This window comes from Lepisma saccharinum, chromosome 6 (genome assembly GCF_977018435.1).
Source record: "Lepisma saccharinum chromosome 6, izLepSacc3.1, whole genome shotgun sequence".
Lineage (NCBI taxonomy): Eukaryota > Metazoa > Arthropoda > Insecta > Zygentoma > Lepismatidae > Lepisma > Lepisma saccharinum.
This window is the reverse complement of record NC_139234.1, coordinates 74,938,675-74,963,307: the sequence shown is the minus strand read 5'-3', so window position 1 is coordinate 74,963,307 and position 24,633 is coordinate 74,938,675.

Below are 24,633 nucleotides of genomic sequence, written 5' to 3'. Positions count from 1 at the left end.
CGACATGCCAGATTTCGTCGTAGTGCTCTTTCAGACCGGGAGGGACAAGAATCAGGAAAAAGATTCCAGCAAGTTCGACGACTGCAAGATCAAGAACGTTTATCTGAAGAATGGACGCAACGAAGTGTTCCCGCGCGAGAATTACAACCTCGACGTGGCCAAAGACGATTACCTCAAACTTTACGAAGCTTACACGGCTTACAAACGCGTGACCGAGGGAAGCGTGGACATGTACTACACCCCCAGCGAATTCAAAATCCGCAGGCCGATGTTCGTCATCAACACATCTAAGAGGAAGAAGGTAGTGGTCAACGATCGAACCAACATCAAGGTCGTCTGCGAGTTCCACGATGCCTTGCCCGAGGATACCCTATGCAGTGTCATCCTGATTGCAGAGAAGTCCTTCGCCTACGACGTGAAGAACGAGAGGGTCACAGAGCAGTTTTAAAAAATAATTGCCACATACTAAAAAAAATCAACAAAATTATATAAAATACAATGTAAGTTAGTTCGGTGCGCAAATAAAAAAAATAATAATTCACGAAACTCTCTACAGATTCATTGTTGGCCGCTTTGATGGCCCCACGACCATTATATAGAACTTTTTTGGTGTTGGGCACCACGCACCCTGGCGAGGTTATAGGGGCCAGGCCTCCTAAAAACAACAATTATTATTTTGTTTGTTTGCTTGCGTCACAATACACGCGCACGCGTGTGTGTGTGTGTGTGTGTGGCACATCGTTCCCCCCGAGAGAGGTTTACAAAGGTCACGATATACGGAGTTGGAAAATTACGATATGGCGCATTCGCTTATTACTGTTGCCAGCCATAAATCTCTCTCTCTCTTCATCTTACACCAACGTTGCCATCTCTATTTTTCTTAGTTGTAAGTAAATTGCCAACACACTCTAGTTAATAATGCTACATATTATACACGCGCACACGCACACACATACTGCGTTGCCATCCACCCATCTCTCTCTCTTTTACGGCGGTGCCGGCTCTTTTTGTTTAGTATATGCAGGTTGGCAAAAATTGCTTTATGCACTGTAAGGCAAGCCTCAAGCAAGTTGCCACCTCCTTGCTTTAGGTTAGGTTAGACCAAAAAAAATCTTGGTGATTTTTTTTCGAGTGAGGAGTTGGCAACGCTGATTTTTACTTGAGAGAGGGGTCAACCGGGTTGATTGCACAAGCAAAGTTGCCACCTCCTTGCTTTAGGTTAGGTTAGACCAAAAAAAATCTTGGCGATTTATTTTCGAGTGAGGAGTTGGCAACGCTGATTTTTACTTGAGGGTGGTCAACCGGGTTGATTGCACAAGCAAAGTTGCCACCTCCTTGCTTTAGGTTAGGTTAGACCAAAAAAAAAAACCTTGGTGATTTATTTTCGAGTGAGGAGTTGGCAACGCTGATTTTTACTTGAGGGTGGTCAACCGGGTTGATTGCACAAGCAAAGTTGCCACCTCCTTGCTTTAGGTTAGGTTAGACCAAAAAAAAACCTTGGTGATTTATTTTCGAGTGAGGAGTTGGCAACGCTGATTTTTACTTGAGGGCGGTCAACCGGGTTGATTGCACAAGCAAAGTTGCCACCTCCTTGCTTTAGGTTAGGTTAGACCAAAAAAAAACCTTGGTGATTTTTTTTCGAGTGAGGAGTTGGCAACGCTGATTTTTACTTGAGGGCGGTCAACCGGGTTGATTGCACAAGCAAAGTTGCCACCTCCTTGCTTTAGGTTAGGTTAGAGCAAAAAAGGCTGTGGGTAAGCTGTCGGTTGTTTAACTCTTCCCTATCTCTTTTTTTTCTTGTAAAAGGCTATGGCAAAAGGAGCAGTGGGTTGGCAACCTTGCTTTATGCACTGTAACGCAAGCCTCAAGCAAGGTTGTCAGCTCCTTGCTTTAGGCTAGGTTAGACCAAAAAAAAAACCTTGGTGATTTTTTCGAGTGAGGAGTTGGCAACACTGCGAGAAAATACCTCAAGCAAGTTTGCCAGCTCCTTGCTTTAGGCTAGGTTAAACCCCAAAAAAAACCTTGGTGATTTTTTCGAGTAAGGAGCTAGCAACACTGCCAGAAAATGAGGCTCATGCCTTACGAGAGAAATCCATTAAGGCGAGCCTCATTTTCGGGCGTTGAACTCTCTTTTTCTATCTACTGAGGATTACCTCGAGTGCCTCAGAACAAAATCGCCCATTCTACAAAAAGAGCATCGTATCCAAAGCGTCGATCATGTGCTTACAACTAATATTGTCAGGAAAGTTGCTCTGGATGCACACGACGACAAGAGGTGTATTCTTGAATGTGGGGTCCATACACTTCCGTGGGGCCACTATCGCCTCCAAACTAGTAAGGCCTGCCCAGAGTGTAACAAAAAGTAATAGGCAATGCGAAAAAAAAAAATTTTAATTTACTTCCACTTCCTCGATTACATGCATGCATGGCACAGCAAAATTAAACTTCTGGAAACTGCTAATTGCAATTTGTACTTATATATATAAAATTCCACATTTCTTATTGTGTGCTATTTTTTTTTATTTATTTAAAACTGTTCAGTCACTCTTTCATTCTTGACGTCATACACAAATGTTTTCTCTGCAATAAGAATGACCCTGCACAGAGTATCTGCAGGCAAGGCGTCGTGGAACTCGCATACAATCTTGATGTTGGTACGATCGTTGACCACCACTTGCTTTCTTTTAGTGGTGTTGATAACGAACATCGGCCTGCGTGTTTTGAATTCACTGGGCGCGTAGTACACGTCCACGCTTCCCTCGGTCACGCGTTTGTAAGCCGTGTAAGCTTCGTAAAGTTTGAGGTAATCGTCTTTGGTCATGTCGAGGTTGTAATTCTCGCGCGGGAACACTTCGTTCCTACCGTTCTTCAGATAAACGTTCTTGATCTTGCAGTCGTCGAACTTGCTGGAATCTTTTTCCTGATTCTTGTCCCTCCCGGTCTGAAAAAGCACTACGATGAAATCTGGCATGTCGAACTGTATGTTGTTGAACTGTGTCGTCACGTCGAATTCCATGTGACTTCCCGACGCCATCTTCTGCACGCACTGGTAACCGTGAAAGTGAATCGGCACCTGCGGACTTTTCAAGATCTCCGCTTTGTACTTGAGGGCGTAGTTCGTTTCGTATTCCACCACCGGCATTCTCGATTCCATGCTCCGGATGACGCATTTCGCTGCTTCGGGTAAAGTATTGGCTATCGGCGTGGTGCCGTCCGGACCCAAAGTAGCGTATCGCATTAGTGCGTCGTTGTCGTTGGCCGCTCTTCGAAACGTGATCCTCAGTCCTCCCTTCCACATGATCTCCTTGTAGTCCGAGAAGAAACCAGGCAGCAGACGCATGGGAAAGAGCACCGTGTGACTTCTCGTCGATATTTTGGTCCCGGCTTCGAATCCCCCGGCCTGGTAGTACGCTGCGTCCGTTTTGGATAATTTCAACGTTCCCACTGCCGTTGACGTGATGCCTGGATAATCTATTCTGTCGATGACGGTGTTGTGTTTTCTCACCTCCACCTGCGAGAACAGGTGAGGCACGAAGTTGTCCACGAGTATCAAGTTTGCTGCTGCAGGAAACGCGTCTCCGCTTTCCTTCTTCACCACGTCGAATTGAAGGTAGCGGTCCGCTCTGTGAGGATGAATGAACCCGTCGCCTACGTCCACGTCGTATTCGATCTCCCTGTTCGCTTCGTTCAGATTGGCGAACGTGCGACGGTTGGGAGGGAAAGATTGCAATTCGTAACTTTCGATTTGCTCCATTTTACATGTATGGTTATTTATTATACGTTGATCTCCACGATGGCCGTCGTAGTGGCACCTGCGAAATCCACCACGTCTCCTTTCTCGTTCGTCACCACCAACTCTATGTCGTCTATGCGGTTGCGACATACTGGAAAATAGATCGGCGAAGAGGGCGTGTAGATGATCGGTTCCATGAACTCGGAACTTGGTTTGAAAGTGGCTATGATTCCCGTCTGCTTGTGACTTCCTAATAATCCGTCCGAAGATTTCGTGATCATGCCTTCCGCCACGTTGCAGTGTACGTTCAGAGTCTCTATGGCCAAGAATTTAGGAATGTTGGTTGCTACGTGCTTGATGCCAGCTTCGAGTTTTGGGTGGTTGTTCTCGAAACCTAAAAGCTCTCCCATGGTGCCCAGGTCCACGGTCTCCGTCGCGGATAGGATTTCCACTCTGTGCGTGACCGAATTTTGAGAAAGGTATGTGCCTTTGGGTAATTGAGCTTGCAAAGTGGAAAGATTGTATTGTCCTGGCGTGACGACGATGTGTTCGCTTCCGACGCGAATTTTGTTGTTGTGCTGCGTGACGTTAGGTATGAGGTACATGCTGTAGAATGTACGCAGAGCCACGGATTTAGGATAGACGATGTCGTCGTGCAGCGTGAGTTTCAAGATTGAAGATTCGCTCGTGAGATGGAACACGCCCATCCTAGTGATGCTGTTTGAGGTTCCACAATGCTTTCTGGAAATCCTCGATCGTAGGGTTATTTATTTTAGAGAGAAACGCGAGCACGGAGAGGCATAGATGACCGCAGTTCACGTCTCCGAAATTTTGAATGCGTTCGTCGTTGTAGTATATAGAGGTTTTGTTCGTTTTCAGATAATGAATTAAATTTGTAGGTGGAACACCTCCGAAAGAATCGAAAACGAATGCTTTATCATCATTTTTGTGGTAACATATCCAATGCGTGCCTGGATTTTCTTGACCGTCCAAGTTGACTACTCCGCATTCTCTTCTTTTAAAGCTTGAAGGTAACGAGTCGGACATGAAAACTCCTCTGAAGTGTTTGATTTGTAACGGTTCGATCAGAGATTCAATGTCTGGGTTGGTGAGTGCTGTTGTTTCTTTTTTTTAAACTTCTTCATCACGCCCTTCCCCCCTTTCTTCTCCATGGCCAGGTTGTGACGTTTCTGTTCTTCCAATTCCGCCTTGTTCTTCTTCGAGTCGATGACGGTTTTCGCGATGGCGGCACTTCCGCCAGCCAAACTTCCAACGGCCCCCAATGCTGCTAGGATGGCCGGGATGCTGAATATGAAACCTCCGATCTTTTGCTGTTTCCGCGAACGCTGCAAGCGTCTCAATTGAGGTGTGCTGAGAAGTAATTTCATTCCGTGTCCTTTGCTCAAGCAAGAACGTTTCTTCTCGCGTTGTTTCTTGGTGAGTAACCCATCGAGGGCACCTAGATTTTTAAGATTGGAGTATGGTATCTGGTACACGACACCCTTGGGCTTCATGTTGATGCTCTATGTGTTATTTTCACGGTATGTTATTTATATATATATTCTGAGATTTTTTCTTGTGTAGTTTTTTTACGGTATGTTATTTATATACCCCACCCCAATTTTTGTTTCGTGTTCATGGCGATGGTGGTACCCAGTGCGGCGACCCGTTCACCCAGCGATGCGTCTCTGCTCACGAACCTTTCGAAAGCTGCGTGCTCTAACTTTCTGTCTGCTTCGTGACGTGCATCCAGATCCGTCTGCGTGGTGTTGTAAGCGATGTCGTGATCTTTGCATGCGGCGTCCAACGGATTCACACCCTTGTCTCCTCTCTCCAATCTTTTCTCGAGTTTGGTACCCGGTCCGCAGTACTGGTAGCCAGGTAGATGCATCTCGAAAGGTAACTTGTTGATGATGTCGTTCACGAGTCCCTTTCCTTCGGCCACGTTCCAAAATTTCGGAGGCAGCGTGTTGATGATTTTGATCAGGTAACCTATGCCCTTGTCGTCGTTCACGATGAAGTTGGAAAGTTTCGTGCTGATCATGTCCACGATGCCAACCTTCTCGTTGTAGAAATTACGATTGCCTGCATTCTCTTCGCCGGCTATCACCAACAATCGGTCCACGAGTTTCCTAACGTCGTCCACCCAAACGAATTCTTTGGGTAACGTGTTGTAGCGTTTGACGCCGCTGCCTGTTTTGACCTGGTTCCAAATCGGTTTGATGAGATTCCTGTACTTCTCGCCGCTGCTCGATTTCACCCTATTCTGCGAGGCGTCGTTGTTCTGGTACAAGGCATCCGTCATGATCAGAATTTCCTTGTAACTTTGGTAATCTTCGTCGGTGTAATCTTTCGGCTGCTTTTTGGCGACGAGTTCCCACAGTCCCACCGTACCCGGATACCTGTTCCAACTATCCTTCTCGCCTAAATTAACTTTAATGTCGTTGCCTTCGAAGGTCACCTTCGATTTCCCAATCTTCCACACCACACCACCGCCTTCGTTGGTTTCCATGCTGGGATACAATCCGAACACTTCATCCTTGTCGAATTTCCCCGTGCTCAGGTAGTCTCGTGCCAAAGGTCCCAACTCGATTTTATCCGAAGACGTGCTGCCTATGGCTCGACGTCGTGCCGGTGCATCCTTCAGTTCGAACGGCGTCGAAGGAATGCTCGAAATGGGCGTGGGTACGGCGTAACTTTTAGCTGCGAGCGGTACGAGTTCGTTGATCAAATTTTTATTTTGTTCCGTGACACTTTTAATTTCTTTACCTAGACTGCTGATGGCATCGATCACAGGTTGATCCTGACGTTTCTTCTCTTCGTAGAATCCGCGATTCTCGGATTTCCAACCTTTGAAGCGTCTCGCGAGGTAATCGCGAAGCTTGAGATTTTCGTCTTCGATTTTTCGTTTCGTCATGACGTTATTTATACACGTCGTTTCTCACAACGTTGCAACGTTTAGAAAGTCGTTGATTTTGTTTCTGTATTTTCCGTCGTTGGGTTTCCTCGTCATGTCGATCGTCGCGAATCCGAAATCGTCACCGTTCCAGCAAGTAGAGTAGCAGCGTTCCGAAAATTGATTGTAGTTCATGTCTCCGCCTACGTAGTCATCGTACGCGTGCTTGAGGTTGGTGAGATCTTGACGAAACAAACATATGAAATTAGCGTTGTCGCGTAGTAACTGTTTTGGAATTTTGGAAAACGTTTGAGCTAGGTAAAAGCAATCCATTCCTTTGTGACGACCTTGCGTGAAAAAGTTGCGAATTTCATTTTGATTTTCCAGGATGGCGTCGTCGAACACAACGACTGAATTTTCACGACAATCGTCGAGTGGTTTTATTTCCGAGGCGAACGTTGCAATGTCCAGACCATCGTACAGTTTCATCAGTTGCTGGTATTTGGATTGCTCCAAACTTTTCGAGAACACGTACAGGTGCCTGTTCTTCCAATCTAACCAATTCGGTGCGAGGAGAAAATTGTCCACGAGCAGTGTCGTTTTCCCACACCCCGAAGGACCTACGATCAGACAGCGGATGCTGTCGGGAAGCAACTCACCGTTCTTTTTTTTTCTCGCTTGACTTTCCGGATCCGGTAGACGCTTCACCACGTTCCACGTACTCACAAGATCACTTCGTTCGCGTCGATCCAACTCTTTTCCGGAAGTCCCAGCCATTTGACAAACAGTTTGTCACCTTTCCTACGCAATACTTTCTCGATGAGGTACGTGTCGGGGTGTTTCGTTTTAGAGAGTTCCTCTTCGTAAAATCTTCCTTTCAAAATCTCGCCGCTACTATCTTTTATTATATACGTGTGTCGGTTTCCGGGTAAAACTAGAACCACCGTAAAAAGTTCCGTGCTCCAATTTTTTGTGAATCCCTTCTCGAAGGTGCGTTTGAATTTGCTGATCCTCACCTGGTCTCCAATTTTGTATTTAGCTTTTTTTGTCGTGGGTGTGTACTTTGGACAGTAAACTGTAGAAATTAAACGCTGCTCGTCGGACTTGGTAACGTCGGCTGGCTTCATGCCTATCGTTCTGTGTACCGTATCATTATAGGTGTCGACGAGTTCCGGCAGGATGTCGACCCATTTGTAATTTCCCCGAAGCGTGAATCGATTCCACATGTGTGTTTTCAAGGTTCGATTAAATCTTTCCACGATGCTGGCTTTGATGTGACTGAAGGTCGAATAATGTCGAATCTTGTGTTTTTGAATAAACTTTTGGAATACGGCGTTGTAAAATTCTTTACCGTTGTCCGTTTGCAGAAACTGTGGTTGTCTGCCGCCGCTTTCGCGAAAAATTAATTTGAATGCTTCCGTGACGCATGTTCCCGTTTTCGCCTTCAAAGGTAGAGCCCATGCGAATTTCGAAAATGTGTCTATGACGGTGAGGAGGTACTTGTTGCCCTTGTTCAATTTATGTACGTTTTTCAAATTGCCACTACTCATCTCCACGAGGTCACTTTGCCAGAGGTCGTCGATGCCCTTGGTTACCACAGCCAAACGTTCGTAGTTACGGCGTGCAGGTTTATGCAATTCTTCGACGATGGCTTGCCTAGACATTTTTTTAGAGATTACGTTTCAAGAGAAGCACAAGCGTGATGGGATTCAAAGAGGGTGGCACTTCGCTCGTGTTTTGAATGATCAGCTTATCGCCGGCACTCACGTCGAAAACGGTAAGATCTTCGTCTTCGTGTATTTCATATATGTTGCGCGTTTCGTTCCAACGTGCCAGAGGAATGTTTCCTGCTTTCTGGACACCACGATTCGATATCAAAGTCATGGTAGGAACGCTAGCTTTTCTACCGTGAGACCAGTACGAAAATTCGTTTATCTGAATCGTGCCATCGAGGAGAAACTTGTAGTACGGATGATAAGGATGTAACATGTACAGTTTGTTACCTTCGACGAACGTGGAGATTCTCTGTTGATTGGGAACGCTGTTGATTTCGATGGCTTGCAGAGAATGCAGTTTAGCGAATTTAGTGTCGACGCCGAGCAGATTACTGTGAACTTGTCCGAGTTTATTTTCGATGGGCAGCAAATGCTCGATTATGGTATCCGTTACGACAGAAAACGACGGTTTGATTTTCACTTCCACGTTCAACTGCTTGTAGTTTTCGTTGAGTTCTTGCAACTTGGCACCGAAAGAGGCCAGCGTCGATTCCTGCGTGGATTCCAGCACTCCGACTTGATCTCTGATGTTGACGACAATGTTCTGAAGGTTCTCGACTTGATTCAATTTCGAGCTCTTCTCGGTAAGATCGTTCACGATCCTTCGCATCTCTGTAAACTGCGTGTGAAGGTCGGCGACGCTCTGCGAAGTGGGCAGCGTCGACACCAGCGAACTAATTTCGTCTCGAATCTGTTCCACGTTCGCCGTTTCCGTTTCTAGTCGTTTCAGCATTCGAGATATGTTTCTTTTCAAAGCGTGCAATTCTTTGGAGGTGGGGAGATTGGCCACCCTACTTTCGAGATCGTTCAATGAACTTTTGATGTCACTCGAATCGGATAGTGCCGTCACCGCCGTTTTCAATTTTTCCAAATCTTCGCTCGAAGGCACGCTCGTCCGTAACGATTCCAAATCACCCTGTATGTTGTCGAGTACGTGATGAAAATGAGCGAGATTCGTTTCGACGTTCAAATTTTCTAAATATTCGATCTTTTGCTGAACCGTGCTTAACGTGTCTTGAATGCTCGTCAACGCTCTTGCTTCAGCGTGAATATTTTTAATTTCTTCGTTGATCAATTCCAAGGACGCCTGAAGCGTAGCGATGGTGGTTTGAATGTGTTCGAAATCTCGATACGCCTCCAATTGAATGTTTATGTTTGCGACGCTTTTACCGATGACCTGCAGTTCGTCCGACGATGGTAGGTTCGTCATTGTATCTTCCAAAGTCTGCAACTTGGATTTAATTTCTTCCAACGTGCTGGTGAATTCTGCATCTATATCGTTCACGACGGTTTGAAGTTCAGAGAAATTCTTTTCTATTGCGGAAGTTCGTTCTTCGATTTCGAGTTTCAATTTTTCCAAATCTTCATTTTTCGATTGAAATTGCTGTAATTTGGCCAAATCATTTTGAAGCGAATCCACGCTCAACTGTATATTTTGAACGTTGTCGTAAGAAGGTACGTCGACATAATTTTTTATCAGCGTCTTCAGTTCGGAATCGATTTTCAGAATGGGGTCGAGACATTGCGTTTGGAGCGTAGCGATTTCCGACTCTAAACTTTTGTTTAAGGTTTCCTGCAAAGCGATCAAATCGGTCCTCAACTTCTTAACTCGAATGTCCAACATGAGAATCTCTTCTGCGTGGTCTACACGCTTGGTGTTGCCGAAAATGTCGTTAGGCATTTTTGGTTAACGGTTATTTATAATAGGATAGACGATTCGTAATTCTACAAAGAGAGGAATGAGTTTGTCGTAATCTCCGAGGAGTTCCATGTAAAGATAATCTCCTGCAGAAACATCGTACGTAATGTTAGAAAGCATCTTGTCGTGCTTGATTCGAAAAATGTTCTTGCCGGTAGAAATTTTGATTTCGCCTGCGTTTTCCGGATTCACGGTGATTTGAAGTTTCCCGTCGATCGGAATTTCGTAGAAATGTAAATTGTTATTAAAAACATAAAACATCTTGCCCACATCGTCATTCAGTTTCGTCCAAATGCTGTTGAGATGAACAATCAGTAAACCATTGAGTTTAGATAACACGGAAGGTAAGAGGTTATTGAAATTTGGCGGTGCAGTCTCCATGTTGATCTGTTTGCGGAAGCCAAAAAATTCATTGTCCTTGTTAGTTATTTAAGAATACGGTCAAAGTTTTTTTTTTTGTAATGACACGCAAAGTTTTTTTTTGTTTGCTTGCGTCACAATACAGGTACGCGCGTGTGTGTGTGTGTGTGTGTGACACATCGTTCCCGAAAGAGGTTTACAAAGGTCACGATATATAAACATTTGACCAGGACTTGGAAAATTACAATAAGGTGCATTCATCCTTCAAGGATGAGAGAGTGTATTCGTCACAATACACGCGCGTGTGCGTGTGTGTGTGTGTGGCACATCGTTCCCGAAAGAGGTTTACAAAGGTCACGATATATAAACATTTGACCAGGACTTGGAAAATTACAATAAGGTGCATTCATCCTTCAAAGGATGAGAGAGTGCATTATTTACTCATCACGCTGTGTCAGCGCAACGAATAAATGCGCGGAACGTGGAGAGAAAGTGAGGTTTTGAGGTTTTGATGAAATTTTCGTAGGTTTTGCAACACTGTGGCTCACTTCAGTGAATTGAAGTGAGTTTTTTTTATGTTTTGGTGCTGTTTTCTTCGCTGCGAAACATCATCACCGCAATAAATGAGTCGCGGAACGTGGAGAGAAAGTGACTTTTTGAGGTTTTTTTTTTTATCCTCACTTAATAGCGTTCAACCGGCCCACCTGCACTACTAAAGCCCTTTTTCTTTACCCCCTACGTATGTTTGCTTCGTACAAAAAAAAATTAGGTTAAATTAACCTCTCTCCGAGAACTGACCCCGAGCGTCCATTTTCAGCGAGCATCATTTCAGCGAGCATCATTTCAGCGAGCATCATTTCAGCGAGTTTAGTGTTTTGTAGAGCGAGTTGGTAATACTGTTAGTGAGGTTAACATATATTATCAAAAACACATCGTGAAAAGCTACGTTTTGTTCGGGCACACATACACTCACACACACACAAAAAGCTAAAAAAATTATACACCGTGAAAGGCTACAACGAGTTGGAAACACTGCTAGTAGGAAACACTGCTAGTAAAATTAACATACACCGTAAAAAGCTTCAAAATATCATATAGTGGAATTTTTGTAGAGTGGGTTGGCAACACCGACGAGGCTCGAATCATCATTTGAGGTTTGAAATCATCATTTGATGCTCGTCAGTGTTGCCAATTCCTATTTGTAGGTTAGCTTAGCCAGTGAAAAATCATATAGTGAAATTTTCTTCGGATGGGTTGGCAAAACCCAAGCCTCAAAGAAGGAACATCCAATAGAGTTGCCAAATATAAAAAGAGGACAATAGGTCCCCCTCATAAAAAGCTACAGTAAGAGCCCACAGGTCGCCAACACTAGGCCCCCAACAGTGTTGCCAGACATAAAAAATACATGGACCCCTCAGGGCCTTTGATGAAAATTTACAGTGAAAAACCCAGTAGGTTAACAACACTGTTAAAAAATCTACGGCAGTATTACCAGATGTAAACAGGGGGCAATGGGCCCCCCTCATAAAAAGCTACAGTAAGAGCCCACAGTGTTGCCAACTCTGTGCCCTCAAAATATACATCATAAAAGGCTACGACGAGCCTCAAGTGATGATTCGAGCCTCAAAAGATTATTTAGAACTCCCCAATTGTCTCTACTGACCTTCAGTGACGTCAAAGCCAGCATCGTGGAAAGATTCAATCGGACTCTGAAATCGCGCATGTGGTCACGCTTTACGCTTCAGGGAAGCTACAAGTGGGTCACCATTCTTCCGGAACTCGTTAACGACTATAATCACACGGTGCACAGAACGATAGGCATGAAGCCAGCTGACGTTACCAAGTCCGACGAGCAGCGATTAATTTCTACCGTTTACTGCCCAAAGTACACACCCACGACAAAAAGACCTAAATACAAAATTGGAGACCAGGTGAGGATCATTAAATTGAAGCGAACGTTCGACAAGGGTTTCACACGAAACTGAAGCACGGAACTTTTTTACCGTAGTTCGAGTTTTACCCGGGAACCGTCACACGTATATAATAAAGGACAGTGACGGTGAAATTTTATTAGGGCGCTTCTACGAGGAGGAACTCTCTAAAACTAAATACCCCGACACGTACCTTATCGAAAAATTTTTGCGTAAGAGAGGTGACAAACTTTTGGTGAAATGGCTGGGACTTCCGGGAACAAGTTGGATCGATTCGAACGAAGTGATTCTATGAGTACGTGGAATGTTGTGAAACGTTTACCTGATTCGGAAAGTCAAACGAAGAAAAGGAACGGCGAATTGCTCCCCGACAGCATACGGTGTCTGATCGTAGGACCTTCAGGGTGCGGAAAGACGACACTGCTCATTGATAATTTTGTTCTTTGTCATTTTGTGCCTTTTAACAGTGCACACATTTCATACAGAGACAGAGACCACTTATCCTACTGTCCTCCGTGGTACCTCTGCTCCATGTTTTTATGTGCCGAAGAGTACTGTAAAATAATAATAATAATAATAATAATAGTTGCTGTAACTTACGGCCTGTAAGTAAGAGGAAACAATATTTTTTGTTATAAAATATCGCTACAATTTCGCCATTCAAATTACATTAACACTTTCCAGAAATCTCAGGGGGGGCAAGTGCATCCCTGCGGGCGCCATTGGCAAGAGATGCTACAACCTCCCCTGGAAAATGATTGTCACTCTAAAATTAAACAGTATATTTCACGTATATAATTTCACGGCACAGAGTAATTTATGTTAATTATTATAAGAGCGTTTCAAGAACATGATAACTTCAAATTGAAGGAGTGTTTATTTTCCCTAGAGAACAACACTATTAGGGAGAAAAAAAATGCATCATTTGTCTTGCACCCTCCTACCCGTGGAAAAAATCCTCCGGTTGTCGATGTATGTCATTAGTCTTCCTTGAACAAACTGTTCCTTTCAAATTTCCAAACATACCGTGACACGTTCTTTAGGCAAAAAAACATGATTTAACTAAAAGAGCAAATAATCAGTTCATATGAAAGACTCGAAAGCATTCGCGTGATGCCTCTCAGGGTATGGGGTAATATCTCTCTGTTAGTTCGTCAAATAAAATCAAAGTTAAGTTTGCACTAAGAAAAAGGAAGTCTATTTTACTTCTTTGCAAACTAAATACTTATATGCCTAACATATAATCCATGTCACTCAAAGAAATTAAACTTTTTATAATTCAACTTGATCACTCTATTCAAAAACCGAGCCCGAACCTCCAAGTCAAGACAAAACACACTCGTAATTGCCATGGTAACAGCCCTTACAAGATAAGTATATACAGGTTAGTCACTATCCTGACATTATCAGTGATACGTAAATTTCAGAAATTAAGATTAAAGAACAATAAACATTCGTACAAGAGAAAAGATAATTAATAACAATAAATATTAGTTCAATGGGAAAGGACGTGTCAACCGTTGTTGTGCTAAAATGAAGCAAATATTAAGCAAATCGCTAGTATTCTTCAGTTTCATTGGCATATTATCATAAATGACTAACAGCTGATTGATATTTGATTGAGTGACAAAAACATGCATGCATATTTCATGCTTTCCTTATTTTCAACGTTGCACCCCCTCAGCACCCCTAGATTATTAATCCTGGCCCCGATCCTGTTGACCCGAATCATTTTCCTTGCCCACCCCAAATCTAGTCAAGTCATATATTTTTCTTTAGTTCTACTTTCGTTACTTATTAAATTATAAATAGGTCGAACCAACATCACACTCTCCCTATTCCTTCTCAATTTTAAACCGAAAATTATCGATTCCAGTTCATTTTTAATATTTCTCATATTTTCTGATAAAATTTTATTTAGTTCTCAGAATTCATCCATTAACATGCATAGTAAATAATAAAGAGATATTGTAGTTTCAAAATTCCACAGGAAAGTCTGAACATACAACGGTCTATATATTAGTAGATTGTAGACTCCACGCATGTCTTAGTTCTGATAAAGTTTTCTTCACCTTTCCAAATATCTAATTTATTTACGAAATAAATCAGTGAGCAGAATGTGAATTTGATCCGACTTTTTTTTTCAATTTTAAACCGAAATCTATCCAGCTGAGTTGATATTTTATTAGTTTTAGTTGTTTTGATAAAAGTTTCGTTAGTTTTTAGAATTTGTCCAATTTATTCACAGAATAAATAATAGAATGAAATTACAATTTGCCAGCTTCCATAGAAAAACTTCACCGAAATAGATTGTAGAAAGTAGTGCTTATTTTTTATTTTCCAAAAGTGTGTTATATGCATAGATAGATAGATATAGATAGATATAGATATATAGATAGATATACCTATATATATATAGATATAGATATACAGTACATACATACATATATATATGTCGTTCCACGTCAAATCAGGCAGAAGTTAACCCTCATAATCACCGATTTTGATGATATTTAGTACACAGCTCTCCCGTGCTACAAAACCGACACCCGTGAAAGGATTTTGCTGAAATATGATTTTTACGTAATTCGATATGAAGGTTGATCAAAGAGGCATTTTTCACAACCATGCAATTTTCAATTGCGTGTATCTCTGGAACGAATGAACATAAAGAAGCGTTCTTGAGCTCATTGTAAAGAGAAAAGACAGTAGAAAATTACGAGATGATCAACAGTGAGTCTTGGTCAAATTTGAACACTCCGTTGTTCAAATGTTCAAGTTTGAACAGCTCAAAACACCCCCAATAGATTTTTCTCATTTTTGGATATTTTTAATTACCACCATTCCTCTTTCGACTGAGAAAGTCTTATCGTTGTGTTTTTCCATATAATAAAGAAAAATGAGATGGAATTTTGTCCTGCACCAGCAATGAACTGAACCGCAGTAGACCTATGCTGAAACTTTTCCTTTGTGTCGCGCTAAAGGATGTATATTTATTTATTTTTATGCTTTGCACTTCTTCAGAGGATTGAACCTCCGATTACAGAAGGCGTAGACTCCGTTTAGTTAATACAATACAAATTACATGGAAATATATAAACACATATTCATTCACGCACAACACATGTAACACATGAGAACATATATATACTTATCTGCATACATTTTGGCAAGAGGTTTATAAGCAATTCATAAGTATTGCACACTGTAAATGGTAACATTTATATTAAACACTCTATATTCTGTATAGTATAGTCTGTCCCTGTATAGTATATTCTTACTATACATGGACAATATGATATTCCAACAGCATTTTGTAAGTGTTTTTGCAACATACGTTCCAAAATAGCACCTTCAAGTCGCTCACTACGTTTTCGTGAAAGAACGTTGATAGGTAATGCAACGCATTCTTTCCTTCAAAATTAAGTGCCTGTTGCGAAGTTTTAGAATGGATATTTTCAATAAAACTTTATAAAACAATTTTTAAAATCTTTACCATCGACAAATAACCCCTGCAATTTCCCATGTTCATGTGTGTTCATTTTTAGGAAAAAATAGGCTTAACCATTTTCATGCCGAGCGTTGTGATCAACACACACTTGGGGTTAAGGGTGATCCTTTGCGAATACACTCATATGTCAACCCCATTTCTACGTATTAGACCCTGGACTGCACTTTGCAGACTAACGAGGCTCTGGCGTTTGGACCCATGGCGAGTATAATCATCTACGATACTTGTGCTGTGTGCCGTCCATATGTGCTTGTGATTGCCCCTTCATCTACTTCATCTCATCATATCACAATTCATCCCCATCTTCGCAATTAGCCAAAACTGGCTGAAACGCGAAGTAAAATGAATCAATTTATTAATTTATTCATTATACATTTGCGCCATATTATTGTGACATCATAGTTCGGTTCGTTTGTGTTGTATGTACGGAATAGAATAGCATTCATCTTTTTAGTATGCACTATTGTTTGCAAAATATGCTATTGGTACGTGTCTATGTTTGCTATGATATAATAGATTGTCTCTTGAATGGAAGACAGCACAAGTGAACAAGAAACATAGAATTGAAATATCTTGTAGTCAGTGCCGGATCTACAAATTTTGCGCCCTCCCGAAAAATATTACTAAAAGTCCCCTTCTATATATACGTACATGAATACATACGAGAGTACATATATATACATACATCTCGTATGTTTACATACCTTTAGAAAAAATTGACTTGATTTTGTTAGCATGGGTTTTCCGCCACTCTTGGCTAATCGCGACGATGAAGATGATGACAGGATGAAATTGAGGAAGGAGCACTTATATAGAACACCCAGACCCGGATTCGAACCCGGTACCCCCGTCGGAGCACGCCGTGCTAACCACTCCGCCCGGAGATCGGGAAACCTCGGGAGAGCTAGATAGTATTATAACGTACTTTTCATAGAGTAGTTTTGAAAAATCATGTGCACATAAATCATTTTTGAGAGTTATTTAGAGAGACAACAATTCAGCTGGGAATGATGGACAAATATCTGTTTCATAATATTTCTGTAATTGCTCTGGTTTTGCTATCAGTTCGCCATGTGTTAGGTTAGGTAAGCAATAGTGTTTAGATAAGTAAATCAGGTTTCAGGGGCCCCCAAAAGTAAAAAGCATTATCGTTCCATCCACGTGATTTTCGTCCCTTGGCCCGCCGTGTTGGACTTCTATGTAGTAAGACCTGTCTCACATACTTAGAGTAGAATCTCGACTCCTAGTTCCACACAACAGACCTAAGGAAGAAACACTTACGGTTAGAAAGAAATTATTGTTTAGTTAGTGTTATGAAGCATTACACCGAAGCTATTAACGGAAAAAATACTATATCTTAGGAACTTCAAATGAACAACAAATCCTTTCACATTGCAATATCTCGGTGGTCTTTTCCTCTCTCTGTAGTGCTGGACAAATTACTACGTTTATTGTTTTACATACACATATGCAAGGGCCCCCTAAAGACCACCTCATACCCCCCAACCCCCTCCGCACTGCCTGGTTTCGCGGTTTATAGATCCGGCACTGAACTTGTAGATTTGAGGAAATGACGTGTTAATCGCGCTCATGTGGAGGTGGTCAATATATTGACCGCCCATCCTAAGCTCAATACATGCGGTGGCCATTAGAGACTCGAAGAAAATGATTAGTATTGTATCATTGCTTTGCATTAACTCGAATATCAGTATTTCAAGATTATTTTTAAACACATAAATTTACATAAAATTATACTGGATATTTGCTTAGGTATTACAATGGATGGAGATGAACAATGGAAATGTGAGTAATCCAAAATTCATGACCAAGACAGGTTCAAACCAGAAAACTAGAGTGAACACCAAAATAATGAGTTTATTAGACTATAATATGTTTCATTACGTTCACTTAATTTCCCTTAAGAACTTAATACTGTATACAATTGATGAGACAATTGTAAAATTTGAGATATAAATCAACTTCACAAAGAACGACGATTTTACCGGAAACAAATTCCAATATGTGCGAAACTAAAGAATTCTTATTCAAAACACAAATATCAAACACCTCTCGCCGTTCCCTGGTAAAATGTCAGCTTCGAAATGTGCAAAACACCGTTTCATTAATTTACTTATTCGGAGAATTAAGTTGAAAAACTAAACAAACTATCGGAAAATCAAATGATTTTCAGACACAATCAGGTTTCAAATTGAAAACAGATCATGTAAACTTTGCAACCTGCCTTATCATGTCTACACCTGTAGCTTACTCCTCTCTCCCCCTTCCCTTTATGAATGTATGTACCCATACACACACATAGAGGGAAGGGAGGGGAGAGAGAATATATTGATGGGTTTGGAATAATCAAACTATGCAACTTTATCTGGTTTTATGGTTTTGGATTATTTTACTTCGCATTTCTGCCACTTTTGGATAATCGCGAAGGTGTGGAAATGATGAAATTGATGAAGGGACACTCACAGGGGCCACACATATGTCCCGGCCTGGATTCGAACACGGGACCCCTGGGGTCGTAGAGAAACCACACTGTCTATAATCTACTATTATGGGCTGATTTTTGGTCAAAATTCCACTGGATGTTGGAAAACAGTTTTATAAAGAGGACGAAAAGTCAACCTATCTGAATAACTTTCTGTTTAAAATGAAAATGTGTCGGACCAACTTTACATTTTGCCCACTCATATATTCCGCGAATAAATGTGATATAGTTCGACAAGTGTCTAGAACCACTGTTTGGCAAAAAGGAATTCGTGTGAAAGTTGGCAAAATGCAATCTATATATTTTTTCCCCCTAGTGTGGTTACGTCTCAATCTTTCACTACTCCACACTTTTTAATAGGTACTCCTGGAATGCGTGTGAATTTCGCTGGAATCGAAGTCTGAATCAGAATTCAAAAATATTTAATGTAATTAGTGTAATGTAAATTAAAGACGATGTCATAATCTTGGAACCAAAGGTTTAAAGAGTAAAAACCTCAAGTACAGAAACCTCGAAATTTCGGCAATTTAGTTAGTACTGTTATTTCCTTTTTACCGCTACCCTGAAGTAGCGCTTAGCTCAGAGGCTAGTATCTGGAACCTGGTACTATAGTATACTATAGGACTAGGACCATTCCGGCTAGAATCACTAGTCGAGCCCTGACTAAGCAGTTGAGTTTCAAGTATCTCGTATCTATGTTGAAGTACCTGCGATTCTAGTCCGACTCTAGTATCCAGTCGATGTAAAGCCCGAATCACACGCAACTGGATTTCCAATAGGAATGTCCTAGTTGGCGTCGGACTGGCTACCCATCTGCTAGTTTTCGCCTCACACGATACATGTCGATATACTTTGGTTCCCATAAGACATTGCGCAAAGCAGACAATCTGTAAAGATGGACGAGGAATTTGAAGAACGTTGTAGCCTATAGGAGCATTACTGCTATATTAAAAATTAAAAAAAAGAAAAGTATGGAATAGAAATTGGCTCGAAAGAAAATTTGGTAATCAATGCGTATTGAACAAGCTTTTTAATGAACTTGGGTATACATACAGGGTTATTCATAAGTCAATGTCACATTTCGGAGTTTTATTGTGAAATAAGTACATGACGTATCAGCATGAATGATATAAAAAAAGAAAGACAATCTCAAAAAGTTTGTTTGTCATACCTTACAAGTGGCCGAGTGGTTAGCACATCACGCTGCGACGCCAAGGGTCCCGGGTTCGAATCCCGGTCGGGCTTGGTTGTTTGTGAATGTCCAATCATCAATTTCATCATTTCATCACTAGGGAAAGGAACTTCAGGTAAATAAATGTTTTTTCTGCGATAAGATAGAGACCCTCATTTTTGCCAAAATTCTGATCATAGCCTTATATGTCAACACAGCAAATTTTATTTTACATAAAAACACATATTTTCCAGTTTTCCGTATGTAAATACATATTTTGCGAATTTTCATTTTAAATGCATAAAATCGCTCATTGACTTCATCTACCTCGAAATCCTCGAAGGAAAAATGTTTATTCTCCGCACGTCTTTCATATCGAGAGTGTTAGGTTTGTTTTGTCTTTAAGCACCCTCGCTGGCAGACTTCTGGCACCTCGCCTACGATCCTATTGGGAGAAAATAGCTGTAAGTAGCTGGGGCTGGCTACACGTAACGATAGCAAGGCTTTTTAATGAAGCAATTCAGCTATTGTGGCCGGAAGGCATAACATTTGACAATGTTCTTCTCTTGACAGATGCTGCAGCTTACATGCAGTAGGCCTTGCTGTTAGCTACCCCAAAATGGTGCACGTTACATGTGTGGCTCATGCGTTGCATAGAATATGTGAAAAGATAAGAGCTCTTTATCCCAATGTCGATGAACTGGTTTCAAATGGGAAGAAAGTTTTTATCAAGTCGCCTAGAAGAATAGACATTTTTAAACAAAAATGTCCTGAAGTTCCCCTTCCCCCTACACCTGTAGTTACGCAATAGGGCACTTGGTTGGATGCAGATGTTATGCCCAGAACTTTGAAAAAATTGTATCTGTTGTAAATGATCTCGACAAAGAAGAATTCTGCAAGAACTGTTGATGGAGCCCTCCTTAAAAGTCGAATTGGCATACATCTCAAGAAACCTGTCCTTTCTCTCCAATTCCATACGAAAGCTTGAATCGTCCGCGTATAGTAGAAACGAAACTGAAAGAATTCACTGGATCTAACGCACGAGTGCAAATGTCTAAATGTACAGAATTTTTTGGGAAAAACAAGGTTTTCAAACTTTGTGCCAAATTGCACGTGTTTTGGAAAGTGAAGTAGAGGAAGAGGAAGCTTTGGAAAACTTCAGCGTTAGTGACATTTCGTGCTTCAAATATGCAAGAATTGTTTCTTGTGACGTGGAGCTATCTTTCTCACAATATAAGATGCTTTTTAGAGATAATCGTGACAGATTTACAATGGAGAATTTGGAAACAAACTATGGTGATCCACTGCAACTCTTCCAAAAAATAGCTCACTAAGAGGTAATCATTTAGAAACTGATTTCAGGTGTTTAAAATGCATGTTATAGTTTGTTTTTGTTACCAAATGTTTTTATTTTTGTCACATATTTTCCTGTTTTTATCACATATTTTCAACATTTATGACACATAAAAAATAAATATTTCTGAGTTTTTTAGCACATAAAGTTCCGTTCCCTATTCATCACTCATCCCCATCTTCGCAAATTAGCCAAGAGGCACAAAACGCGAAGTAAAATAAACTAAATCAAATCAAAATCAAATCATACCTTACAAGTGCTCAATGTGTGAACCTTTGGTTACACGGGAGACATCCAGGCGATGGTCCAATTCTGCCCACACCCGCACCAGCATGTCACGGTCTATCGTTGCTATCGCTGCTGTAATGCGAACTCGGAAGTCGTTCAAATCAGCTGGAAGCGGTGGGATGAACACCCTGTCCTTCACATATCCCCAGAGAAAGAAATCACAAGGTGTGAAGTCTGGGGATCTTGGCGGCCACCGAAACAATGCGACGTCATCGTCAGTAATGCGTCCAATCCATCTTTAGGTACGCACGCACGAGTCGATGGAAGTGGGGTGGGGCCCCGTCCTGTTCTTGATGGTCCTGCGATCTGGTGGATCCTTCTGAAAACGAGTGCGAAATCGCCGCTGAACAGTCACAGTAACCTCTGTTTTCGCAAACTGTATCACGCAAAATGCTCTCTCGTTACCTGAGTACGCGATATTGTACATTGCTGCCGCCTAGCTGCCAACCGCGTCACCACAACATGCGCTGTTCAAGTGACACAAACTTAGAGAGTTTCTGATTCCATACGTACATGATTCGGACTCGCAGGTCTCATACATCACGCACACGATGTTCCCCAAATGTGACACTGACATATGAATAACCCTGTATTAATGCACAAGATTCGCAGGATTCGTTCATTAAAACAATATTTTGTTCAACTAAATATAGCTATGAAACATTCAATGGACTTGTACTAATAAGGATTTTTATTATCGGCTAATTATATTTGTCACGTACAAATCTCATCGCTTTGCATAAATAACTAACGAACTGAACACGAACGAAAATCATTTCACTTTTTCTTTTATCGAGAAGCGAAGAAAACAAACCAACACTCAGAAACCACAGACAAAAAAAATCCTTCAGCGAACTCACAGATTATCTTCACATGACCACACTTTGCTCTGATTGGATGTTCCGCAGAATCCAGTAAAGGAAATGTGTCAATTGCTAATAATACGTACAGTATGTAACATTTTTATTCGTACACAGAAGTTCCGAGGAAAAAATGTCATATCGACTAGTACAACCTTAGTGACAATGAAGTTCGACCAGTCACAAATATAGAAGTGCGTTGTGAAAGAAGGAGAACACATGCATATGCTGAACATATTTTATTCAGCAGGCTACATGGAACAAAGGAAAACGCAGCAATGTATGGTGTCCACACAAAATAAAACATTTTCGTCCATCTACACGTGACATTGAAGTTCGACCACTGTTAGAGGGGATCCTGTTTACCATGGTGTGACGCCGCCCCGTCGGCGAATAACTGTGGCAATGCGTCGGGGCATGCTGCGGACGAGTCGTTCAAGGTATTCCACGTCGATGCGGTGCCATTCCTCCTGCAGGCAGGCGATAAGAGCAGCCACTGTCGTGGGTCCCCTCTGTTGCACACGTCGCTTAAGAACACGCCACATATTCTCAATGGGCGAGAGGTCGGGACTCGATGGTGGCCATGGCAGAGTTCGCACGTGATGGCGAGTCAACCATTCTCTTGTCAGCCGCGCTGTATGAGGCGTGGCATTGTCGTGTTGAAAGATGAGACGCCGCCTGTGGAACAGGTGCCTTCGCACTGTGGGAAGATGCCGCTCCAGTATGCGTGTATAGGCGTGTGCATTCACAGTGCCCTCACAGACGTGTAGTGGGCCAACCCCAGATGCCGTCATGCATCCCCATACCATCACTGACGCAGGTTTCTGTACCCGACGTGCATAACATTTTGCTTCATTCTGTTCCTCCTTCCGACAAATGACTGTTTTCCGTATTTTCCCGTACACAACATTGAAAATGGATTCGTCCGTCCACAAAACTCTGTTCCACTGCCGAAATGTCCATCCCCGGTACATTCGTGCCCACCGTAGTCGATTGCCTTTGTTCAACATGGAAAGGAAGGATTTACGTTTCGCCTTGTACACTCGGTAACCGCATCGCTGTAGGTAACGGCGAATGGTTCTGGTTGACACTTCAATGTGAAATCGTTCTCGAGTCCACAGTCGTAATTCGGCCACAGGAACTTGATTGTTGGTCTGGATATAGCGCCTAAATATCCGTAGGTCACGCACGCTGAGCAGGCGTTTTCGACCGGGGGCCTTACCTGGCTCTGTAGTACACGTATTTTGGTGGTGTTTGATGATGCAGTGGACGGTTGACTTGGGTAAGTTCAGTTGGCGCCCTATTTCCCGTTCACTGAGTCCATCCCGTTGCAACTCCACCAGTCTACTCCTCATGGTGTTGTCAATAGGTTTGTCCCTGGCCATGGTGATGATGCACTGTGGTTCCTCGGTGCACAGCACGCACTTATATACGGCTGACTCCCTTATCGTATCCGTGACGTCATGCTTCCGTCGTATGCGCTACTATCTGGAATTTTCCGTATGTGTCTGGTGCCTGGTCGAAGTTCAATGTCACGCGTATAGTTCCCCGTTTTCGTTCTTTACGTGACCTTGGGTGCAACATGCTGGGATCACGATTCTTGCCTGCTCATACGCCTCCTCTTACACACATGCGTCACTAATGCGGGTCACCGATTCCACCGCCTATGCCTCTGTGCATTTAATCACATATTCCTTTCTGGTCGAACTTCATTGTCACCAAGGTTGTATAATCATTTTCATATGTACCTGGAAATTAATGTTAATGAAGGTTTCACCAACTAATGTCAATAAAAATGTATGTTCAAAGTGTATAAACAGAGCATATAATTTGTGTGAAAAGATAAAAACACGCTGTTTCATGCAACATTGTTATTCGTACAGGCAAGAGTTTCAATCCTCCTCGTATACAGCGCCACCACTATTCGGGCGATTTCGTGAAGTTTGCAGCTTCGTAACAAATTTGAACATGCAGGCGCGTTCCCCATCAAGCGGAATCCTGACGTAGGCATTGTTGTAGGCCTATCGTCTATCAGCGTGTTCGAAATGGGCAAGGGGAAGGAACTTAGTTCCGATCTGAAGGATGTTATTATAAATTTGGCCCTTAGAGGTTATTCGTTTAGAAAAATTGGACAAACAGTCAATAAATCACACTCCACAGTTCAATACATAGCAAACAAATTTAGAGAGGAAGGTTCAACACAGAATGTGCCGAGAGAACCAAAAGAGAGACGGTTGAATAAACGTGATGAACGCTTTATTTTAAAAAGAGTGCGAGAAAAACCCCTGACTAAGTGTTCATCAGTTACGACCGTTAGTAGAAAATGTTGCTGGCAAGATGATGTCCGATCAAACTGTCCGATGTGCCTTGTGGAAGCATGGATATCATGGCAGAATACCACGAAAGAGGCTGTATGTAAATAAGGTGAATCGCAGGAATAGACTTTTATTCGCGAAAGAGCACATCCACAAGGGCCAGGAATTTTGGGATAGTGTCATATGGTCAGATGAGTCCATGATCAATATATACGGGTCAGATGGGACAAATAGGGTTTG